This window comes from Lacerta agilis, chromosome 5 (genome assembly GCF_009819535.1).
Source record: "Lacerta agilis isolate rLacAgi1 chromosome 5, rLacAgi1.pri, whole genome shotgun sequence".
Taxonomy (NCBI): Eukaryota; Metazoa; Chordata; class Lepidosauria; order Squamata; family Lacertidae; genus Lacerta; species Lacerta agilis.
In genome coordinates, this window is record NC_046316.1 from 1,341,344 (window position 1) to 1,351,603 (window position 10,260).

Genomic DNA, 10,260 nt, shown 5'->3' on the forward strand with positions numbered 1-10,260 from the left:
ATGCTAACATGCAGGCTGCAATCCTAAACCCACCTTCAATGGAGTAAGCTATTGGTCGGTGCTGTGAGCAACACTGGCCTCTGTCCCTCTTTCCTTCCCTCCCTTCTCAGGTCTCTGCTTCCCAAAGGCTTGTACAACTGTTTGTTGCAGCAGCCCTGGCTACAAGCTCCCCAGAGGAATGGGGCCTCTGGCTCCTAACATGGCAAACAAATATATTCACTCTGCTGACACTGAGAGCTCAGAAAGTTTAGCCATGTCCCAGTGGGCTCAAGAAGGAACAATTTATTGTCCCACCATATATATATATGGCATTTATATGTGGCTAAATCATTATCGTGCATAAAAATAACCCTACAGAGAATAAAAGAATAAACAGTCTCAGCAAAGCTGAGAATATAAAAAAGGGGAAAGCATAGGTCCATGTTTTCAATTTTTGACAGTGTCCAGTATGGTGTCATCGGTCAACTGACTTCTGCTTAAATAAAAAATAGATTAAATTGCTGTGCTGCGGACAGGGCTCTGCTTATGTCAGGGTGGTCAGCATCCATCTCCAGCAATGGCTAACGGGAGTCCAGTGGTGGAAATGGAGAGAAGATAGTTTATAGCAAGAGCTGAAGCAGGCAGGAAAGTATTTGTTGCTCTCATCCCACTATCCTCTCTGGAATTATGTTGAACTCTGGAAATTGCGTTACCAGTTTGATCAGAAGCAACATTGAGACAAACGGGGTGGTATTGCTTTAGCATTGCAATCTCTCAAAATTATAGTTATAGGTAGGTAGCCGTGTTGGTCTGCCATAGTCAAAAAAAAAAAAAAAAAATTCCTTCCAGTAGCACCTTGGAGACCAACTAAGTTTGTTCTTGGCATGAGCTTTTGTGTCAAGAACAAACTTAGTTGGTCTCTAAGGTGCTACTGGAGGGGATTTTTTTATTTTTTTATTTTGTCTTAAATTATAGTCTGTCTTCAGGCCTAATTCTGTTTTTACTGCTGAATCCTTCATTGTGCCAGGGTGCACACTGCCATGTTACAAGGTACAACTTAATTAAAAACTGAGGAGTTTCATCCACTGAAGAAGTTACATGTTTCATTCCTTTTTTATTTACTGCTGTGACCCTGCCAAATTCTAATCCGTCTGGATTTTGCAGGTGGAAGAAAGTTTCAGATAATTCTGCAATACTTCTGCATTGAACCTGATTCGAACTTTCAATCTTTCCATCACTCCTGATTAAAAGATAAAACATTCTTGAATAAGTTTCCCCATTAAAATCCCTGAACAGATCATGTCCAATCAGGAGACATACTCAGCACTGTGATTTATGCTACACAGGGAGGTGGAAAGTTGTTATAAAATTTGTATACTGCCCTTCATCCATAGGTCTTGGAGCAGTTCAGAGTTTGTAGTCACACAGACTTGGGATATGAGAGATAATTGAGATATTGCTGTGAGATATTGTAGAATATAACATAATCCAGCCATGTTTTGTGCTCTTTTTGTGTGTAGTTTTCATTTCTGTCACTAGGAACTGAAAACATGGGTAATTTATACTTTTTAGTGTGATGTATGTAAAATAATAATTTGGACGTGGGTGGCGCTGTGCTATACTTCCTCCTCCTGTCCAGAAAACTCCCCTTTCCTGTCCCGTCCTGTCCCCCAACACACAGTTACCCCAGCAACCTTTGTGACATGACTCCCCAGGCCTAAGGATCCTTCTGTGGCCCATCAGCACCTTTTTTTGTAATGCTAAGAGGTGTGCTCTTCCCGCAGCCAGCCAGGCTGGTTCGCATAACTCAGCCCAGGAATTCCTTTGCACCTGGCATTCTCCCTTCATACCACAAATAACCAAAATCCTAGCATTTATTAATTTCTAGGTTTATCTTGTCTATAACAGTACTTAATAATTTCAAAAGCTATTGTCTAAAGTCATGTTCCTTGTGCAATTTTTCATCAGCTTAAAGGTAATATTTACAAGAGACTTTAAAAAACAATTTGTTCAAATGTTGATTAATTGAGTTTATTTAAATGCCACTTTTCCACAATGAGCTGTGCCTGAAGAAGTTTACAGAAAGCATTCAAAACATCGAAATACAGAGCATTAGAAATACAAATATACAAAATGCAAACAGGTCAGTAAACTAAAAAATGACAAAAAATAAACGATTTTGTAAAGACAGAATAAATTACAAAACCCCCACATTCTAGGCTTAAGTACATAAATACAAAGCAAAACAAGAGTTAGCTGACAAAGTTTCTGATCCTGGTCTTGCTGCAGTCCAAGGAACCTGCTTTAATTGGAGCTCAGAGGGGAGGGGAGATGACATAACCGCGTGCTCACACACTCCTCCAGAAAAAGAGATCGAAATGTTTGTGATTATCCAATGTATCTTGGGTTTGAACTTGTCTTCTTAATATGAAGCATAAAATGAATATTCAAACAAGGATATATAATAAGGCAACACTGGCTGAATACTGAACCATGGAAAATGGGTAGTCAACTAAGTTTTACTCAAATAGACCTTGAGTAACTATTTCTGTTAAATTGTGTATATGTTTGTGCACAACCCCCCCCCCCCAAATAATAATTCATAGCTCATTGTCCTCATTTTATGTTTGCTGGGTGGAACAGAGTTGTTCAAAATAAAACCTTGCACCAATGGGGTGCAGCACTATGCTGGTGGAGAAATTACACTGGTATAGCAATATCCTTGTGTGGGTGAGAAGCAACCACAGCACAGCCGGCCCTGACACAACCAGGATTAGCTAAGGCAGGAGACAAACTGAGTGGAGTTGTGGGGAGGAGCTGAAGTCAGTGGACATCCCACTCAGGAGCAAGTTCCGCCACCCAACAAGAAGTTGAAACATTCCTATGATAGTAAATAGAGGGAGCCCCAGATTACTGTGCCCCTAGTCCACTACCTCACAGTTACAACCAAGGGTAGGATTTTGACAGACTCTGTGTGGCACATAACAGCACACCATCATATATGGTATTGTTGCTATGTGGCCGGAGTTTCCCGGAAATGGGGGGGGGGGAGAGAGAGAGAGAGAGAGAGAGAGAGAGAGAGAGAGAGAGAGAGAGAGAGATTCCAGGCGTGAAATCAACACCCTGGCGAGTTTTGTTTTTTTTAATTTTGCAAAATGTCCTGGTTTGGATGGCAGCATCAAGGTGACAGCGGTAGCGAGGTGGAAGCCCGCAGGCCCTACCCCCATCATCCCGGCCAGCCAGGCCCCCATTCCGGCTTCCCTCCCTTCCTTCGCTCGCCTCCTCCTCCTCCTCCTCCTCGGCTGGGGCGCGGGGGATCGCGAAGGGAATGTCCGCTCTCTGCGCTTGTGAAAGGACAGGTGGGGACGCCGAGCGGAGTCTGTCTCCATAGAAAGGCTCTGCAAAGCTGTTGACGCTGGCAGAGCCTCCCGCGCGCCCCACGGCCACTCTCTCCAGGGCTGGGGGGCTGCTGGGGTCCCCCTCCCTTTGGGGGATGGGGAGGGAAGGGCAGTGGGAGATCACGTGTCTAGCACTTCAAGGGTTAAAGCCAGGAGCCGCGTCTGATCCCTTTACCCGCGCTTCCCCGCCAGAAGGAAGGGGTGGCGGCGGCGGCGGCGGGTCTGATCCACAGAGCTCTTTCTGCCTGAAGATCACATTTTCCAGCCACTGGGGGGGGGAGGCACAGGAAAGAACCCCCCCCCCCTTGTTCAGAATCCCTGCAAAAAAGAAGAGAGAAAAAACCACCCGGCCAGGGCTTTCCCCCCATCACCATCAAACCGGGAGGATCCTCCAACTCTCTGCCCCCCTTCCCCTGCTTAAAATGTAACAATTGCATCTGTGGGAGATATTTTCCTTTGCAAAAAAGTGTGTTGGGGAGGTGGTGGGTGGGAGGAGTCTGTGCGCCTGCGTTTGCGGGACCGCTTTGCAAGCAGCATATGCGGGCGGAGCGTGGAAGGAGCCGGCGGCTTTGGCTCGCTCCCGCTCCCCGGCTGGAGGCAAGGCAGCCTCAGCCCAGCAGCGGCATCTCAGGGCCCCGGCCTGGCAGCGCCGTCAGGGTCCTCGGATGCCTCCGCCTTGCCCGACCCCTGCGGAGGAGGAAAAGTGTGCTGGCCTGCCTCAGCCGCTGCTGACTTGGCGCGGGGGCCCCCCCTCTGTAAGACCCCCCTGCCAAGACTCCCTGTGTGGTTTTGGCAGTGAGTCTCATACTTTTCTCCTGCAAAACTGTGGTAGTTTGCGCAATGAGTAGCACTGTGATGTTTCCCCGGCTGCCTGGTTATGTGTCATGTGAGAACAGGGTTAGGTAAAGTCATGGGTCCATCAGGCCACCATAGTATATTGAGTGGTGTTTTCTGCACATGGCTACTATGATGCACCCATAAGCAACATTATGTTAGTGGGTGGTGTTGGAGTTTCCAGAAATGTGGTGGCCTTTGTTCTGCTGGTACTGCAATGGTGGTCTTTGTTCTGCAGCGAATGTTTTCCTTACTACTAAGAGAGCACTGGAAATCATGATTGGTGTGACTCTTGGCATAGCAGTAGACTATTCATGGCAAGATCTTAAGAGCATCCTGTCAATCAGTGTTCTTGGAAAAATCTTTCAGCCTGGCTAACTGCTCCAGGCAGACCTCACTAAGAGTCTCTGTATTTGTGGAAAGTTCAAAAGTAATTTGATTATGAAACATGGACTTGAAACAAGTGAAAATGGTTTGCTTGACATGCACACTCTTAAATCTGAGCAGTGTGTCACAGCATGTGTGTGGTACTTCTAGTCACCAGACCACAGGAACATGCAACTTCCAAATGTCCAAATGAGAGAGGGGAAGAATTCAGCAATGAAAATACAGGATATGTTAAAAGAAGTTAAAAGAGAACCAAAGATTCATGGCATAAATGGCATGTGCCAGAGAGGTAGCTGGAGGGAGTTGCTGTTTACAGTGGCTTATAATGTGCTCATGCTAGAAGCCTCTAAGCCAGAGATAAAGAACCTGTGGCAACACCAGATGTTGTTGAACTACACATCCAATCATCCCTAACCTTGCTGGCTGGGGCTAATGGAAGCTGTCTGGTATCTGGAAATACACCTAAGCTCTGTAAAGGCAAGGCAACAACAAAAAATGTTTAAGGTTTTCTTGAATTCCAGAACTGAAGGGGCCAAGCAAACATTAACTGGAAGAGTTAAGACCCTGTCCCATATGCTCACCATATTTATAACCAATATCACCTAAGAATCAGATCTTTTTCAAAACAAATATGTATTTATTTCTAAAACAATGATTTACACAAAAATAATAATTTACACAAATAAATCTGATATTACTAAAATTAGCATCGCAATATATAAAACTGCCCAAATTATGTTTTTTAAATTTGAATTATAGAACATACCATTCCTCTTATAAATCAAATAGGTCAATTTGTCTATTTCTGCTCATTCAAGACACTTCCATAGCCATTCCCATATAGTTGGAGAATCTTTCCACTTTGGGGCCCAGATGACACTGCTATAGTCAATAAAACCTTTGCTGATTCTGCAGATACCTTCTCATTGATCCAATTAAATAAAATCGACATAGGATAGTCTCACATTATGTGATGCAAGACTCATCTCCAAAATTCAGAGGTACACTGGCAATCACACCACATGTGTTAGTGTTACTGCAAAACACTTCTAGCATTTGAACATACAATCTTTATACATTCCGTTCAGCCTGATAGGACTTAAATACCAACAGAGCAAAGGTCTAAATTGAGCTTCCCATATTGATAAACTCAGTGATATCTCACAAAACACTATATCCAGGGTTATCTTGATTCTTAGATGGTGAAATCCAATTGTCGCTCCCCACCTTAACCTGGCTACTGACTCCACCAACAGCCCATAGGGGGGTTGGGGTTCTTCTGCTAGCAGACCCTTCAACTTATTATTTTTATTAGCACTTCCCATGCTGTCATCTTTGTTATCATCCATGTAGGAATTATGGCTGTCAAAAGCAATATTCCTTTGCTGGAAATATTGAAACCATGGTGGTAACCACCCTTCCACATTTTGAGCTATCTCATTCCGGTTACCATTCTTCTGTTATATCTTTTAAATCCTTAAATTTGTGTTCCCACTTTTCTCAATTTAGCAAATCTGATGGTTAATTTCCTATTGGAAATCTATTATTTTAATAAATAATAATAATAATAATAATAATAATAATAATAATAATAATAATAATTTGTTTAAATTTCCTCTTGGAAATTTATGTGTCTTAGAATAGATTCTAATAGCAATACATCTGGGCTTACGGTAACACTGATTTGTATTCCACGTTTTCATTATATTGAATGTTATAAATTTTGTTTTAGTTAGTCTGTTTAAATTTATATACCCCACAGAGATGTTTCTAGTGCTTTGATGTTAAACTGTTCTAGCTGGTACAAAGTCTCATGTCACTCTCCTGAGTTATCCAAGCAGAACTTAGATTATGGGCAGAGTCAGACACGTGCAGGCTGTCCTTTAGGAAACCTGGTCCCAAACCATTTAGGGTCTCAAATATTAATAGATGCCAGTGCAATTGACTCAAAATCGGTGTCACATATCCAGTCCAATTTGCAACCTGGTGGCTGTCTGCTGCAGCAGCTGAAGATTCCTAGCCATCTTTAGAAGCAGCCCCAGTTAGTTCAAATTGGAATAATCCAGTTGAAAATAACAGAGCAGAGGTGATCAAGGTCAGTTTATGCCACCCAAGTTAGGGCAGCAGCTGGTGGCCACGGGAGATGTACAAGCCCGATGATAGAATGCGGTCCGGGCCACTGCCACAAGCCACAAGCCCAAGAGCACTTCAAGCTGCAGACATGGTCTTCAAGGGGAATTGCAGTCCCATCTACAAGATCAAAATGATGCCAAAGTTCTTAACATTGTGGTGAAAAATCAAAATCCCACAACTGTTACAAAGTGCTGCTTGTATATTTTCCTGTATTCCTGCAAGTGTGATAGAGCACAAGTGCCTACAAATCAGTGGGCGAGGGGATTGTTGTGGGATGTAAACACAGAGCAGCCAAACACAACACTCCTAGAGAGGACATGAAGGTAACTCAGTCCTCCAGGCTTAACTTCCTGTTTACCTGGACTGAGTTACAGGAACCAGAAGTAGGTGTGGTCTTACCTGGGAACCACATCCCAAAGATCACTCCCCATTTTGCCTCATCCTTTGAAGAAGCAGGATGCTCTCTCAGCCTGCAGCTGAGAGAAGCAGAAGTGAAGCCTGTTCCCTTATGGAATCAGCTTCACTGCATGTAAATACATTTATCTAAGTTTGTCTGCCTCTTTTTGCCTGTACTGTGACTCATGGATGTCTGTAAGTAAACTCCTTTTATATCTTATAATCAGTATTGTGTCTTTTTACTTTTAAGAGGGAACAAGGGGAATATACCAGGAATATAGCTGGCTTAAGCAAGCCTATGCAAACGTTTTCTGCTGTGTTTTAAAAAGGGAATGTAAACTCTGCTAAGTTTGGAGCTTGCTCACACAAGCTGGGATTGAGATATATAAATAATATATACTCATCCACATTCCTAAACATTCCCACAATTGTTTTGAAGCTTTATGCTGAAGAGAGGAAAAATAGAATGTAAAACTTAATTGTTCAAAGGCAAAATCACTTAATGTGCTGTGATTAAATAGGGATTTTGTTCTGTGTAAGCTACTTTGAGAACATCCTAAAGGTATTACGGTAGGTTTTTCGTAAACACTAAAATGAGAAAAAGGAGCAAAAGTTGCTAGAAAACATAATCAAAACTGTATTGTAAGAATGGAATTCTAAGGTTTAGTCCAGCCTCTCAACCTTGGGTCCCCCGATGTTGTTGGTCTACAACTCGCACCATCCCAATTAGCAGGACCAGTGTTCAGGGAGGATGGAAGTTGTAGTCCAACATCTGGAGACCCCCCCCCAAAGGTTGAGAAAGCTGGTCGAGTCATTCATTTTCTCATAAATTATAATGTGCCTATGTTTTAATTTGATATTGTGAAACATTCCCTGGTAATGACAAGATTTGATTATTGTAATGTGCTCAACATGGGGCTTCCTTTGGAAAACGCAACAGGTTCAGAATTCAGTACCCTGAATTTTATGGTACAGAATATAGGGGTCATAGAGGGGTTGCTTTCCCAGACCCAACTCAAATAGATGGTTTTGATGGTATAAAAAGTTTAGGCCTGTCTACACATGCCTCAGGGTCATGTGAGGCTGCACTTCAAGTGTCTCTCAGCCCCTGAGGTTTTTGAAGCCATTGTACTATGAGTATCTAGGCTGTTTCCACTGCCCTCCCCCATAAATGGAAGCCAATGAAAATGATCCGGCACAGTGAATTTCACAGCATCATGGTGCCTTGTCATGTATTGTTTATTCATGACATTATTAACAGAGTGAGTAGGAAGCCAGAAGGCATGTCCAAAGCCTTTGGCTGCTGCTTTGCTGTTTCGTTTCAAAAATAAATAGGAATAGGAATAATTTATTATTGGCCAAGTACATTTTCCAACATACTTGGAATTTGTTTCGGCTACATTGCAATGTAAACATACAGACACTGTTCCTCTTACAATACAAAGAAGCAAAGAAAACCCCACCCATATTTTACCTCCCCTTAAGCTATACAACCATGAATTTAACAATTTAATGGCACAAGGAAAAAAACTATTGTTGTGCCTGGCCGATTTTGTATATGAAGTCGTGTAGCGACGTCCAGATGGAAGTAAATCAAGCAGATGATGACCGGGATGTAAAGGATCTGCTACAATTCTCTCTGCTCTCTTCCTAACTCGGGTAGCATAAATTGTCTCTATTGAAGGCAAGCTAACACCAATTACCCTTTCTGCAATTCTTACAGCTCGTTGGAGCCTTTTCTTGTCTCTCTTGGAGGCTGTACCGTACCAAGCTGTTATAGAATTACAGAGAACAGTTTCAATGATGCCTCTGTAGAACTGGATCAACACTTCCTGGGACAATTTAAATTTCCTTAGTTGATGCAGGAAATACAGCCTCTGGTGGACCTTTTTGATAATACTATTGATGTTGCTTGACCAATTTAAGTTATAAGAAATTATAGAGCCCAGGAACTTAAAGGACTCTACTACTACAACCATGTTACCAAGAATGGAAAGTGGTTGCAGAACGGAAGAGTGCCTTCTGAAATCAATTACCATTTCTACTGTCTTTTGGGAATTTAGTACCAAATTATTTTCGGTGCACCACGAAACAAGATGGTCTACTTCCCTTCTATACACAGATTCATCGTCCTCCTGGATAAGCCCAATCAAATTTCAAGATCTTAACCGATGGATCAGTTGAGGTACATTCATTTGTGTAGAGAGAGAAAAGCAGTGGGGAAAGCACACACCCAAATTATCACATGCATATGTACATAATATATCTGATGCCCCCTCCAATTAATAAAAACCTTAAATATAATTTCAAAACAGCTTGGAGAGTTGAGTTCAATACCAACACCACCAGTGTATAGATCTTGATCTTGAGCAGAAAAAGGTATGTGTGTTCCAGGAGTGTGAAGGTACACTTTGGACACTTACAAGTATCATGTCTGTCTTCATATTTAAGCAGTGGGTTTTACTCCTGTAAGGTTAAACGATAAAGGTAAATGTAAAGAACCTCTGGATGCTTAGGTCCAGTCAAAGGCGACTATGGGGTGCAGCACTCATCACACTTTCAGACTGAGGGAGCTGGCGTTTGTCCACAGACAGCTTTCCAGGTCATGTGGCCAGCATGACTAAACTGCTTCTGGTGCAACAGAACACCATGACAAGTGCAAGAGCGCACAGAAATGCAGTTTACCTTCCCGCTGCAGCAGTACCTATTTATCTACTTGAACTGCTAGGTTGGCAGAAGCTGGGACAGAGCAACTGGAGCTCACTCCATTGCACGGTTTCAAACCGCCAACCTTCCAATCAGCAAGCTCAAGAGGCTTGGTGGTTTAGAGCACAGTGCCAACATGCTTAATAGGATTGATCTGCAAAGCTGAGAGGCATGGACTTCTGCCATTGTTCCGATCTAAGTATACTACAATACTAGAAATAAATTACAATACATATATAATTATTTCATTTTAAAGGTGCAGTGCAAACCACAATCTACATTCTCCTGAGATGTGCAGGGCAGAATGTTGAATTCCTCTATAGAGTTCCAAGAAGAAAGCTGTTTGCAGTTGCTGTTGTTTAAAAGGGACTCGCATGATAGTTAATGCAACCCATGTGCTGAATGTTCTTGAATGTTCTGTAAGCTC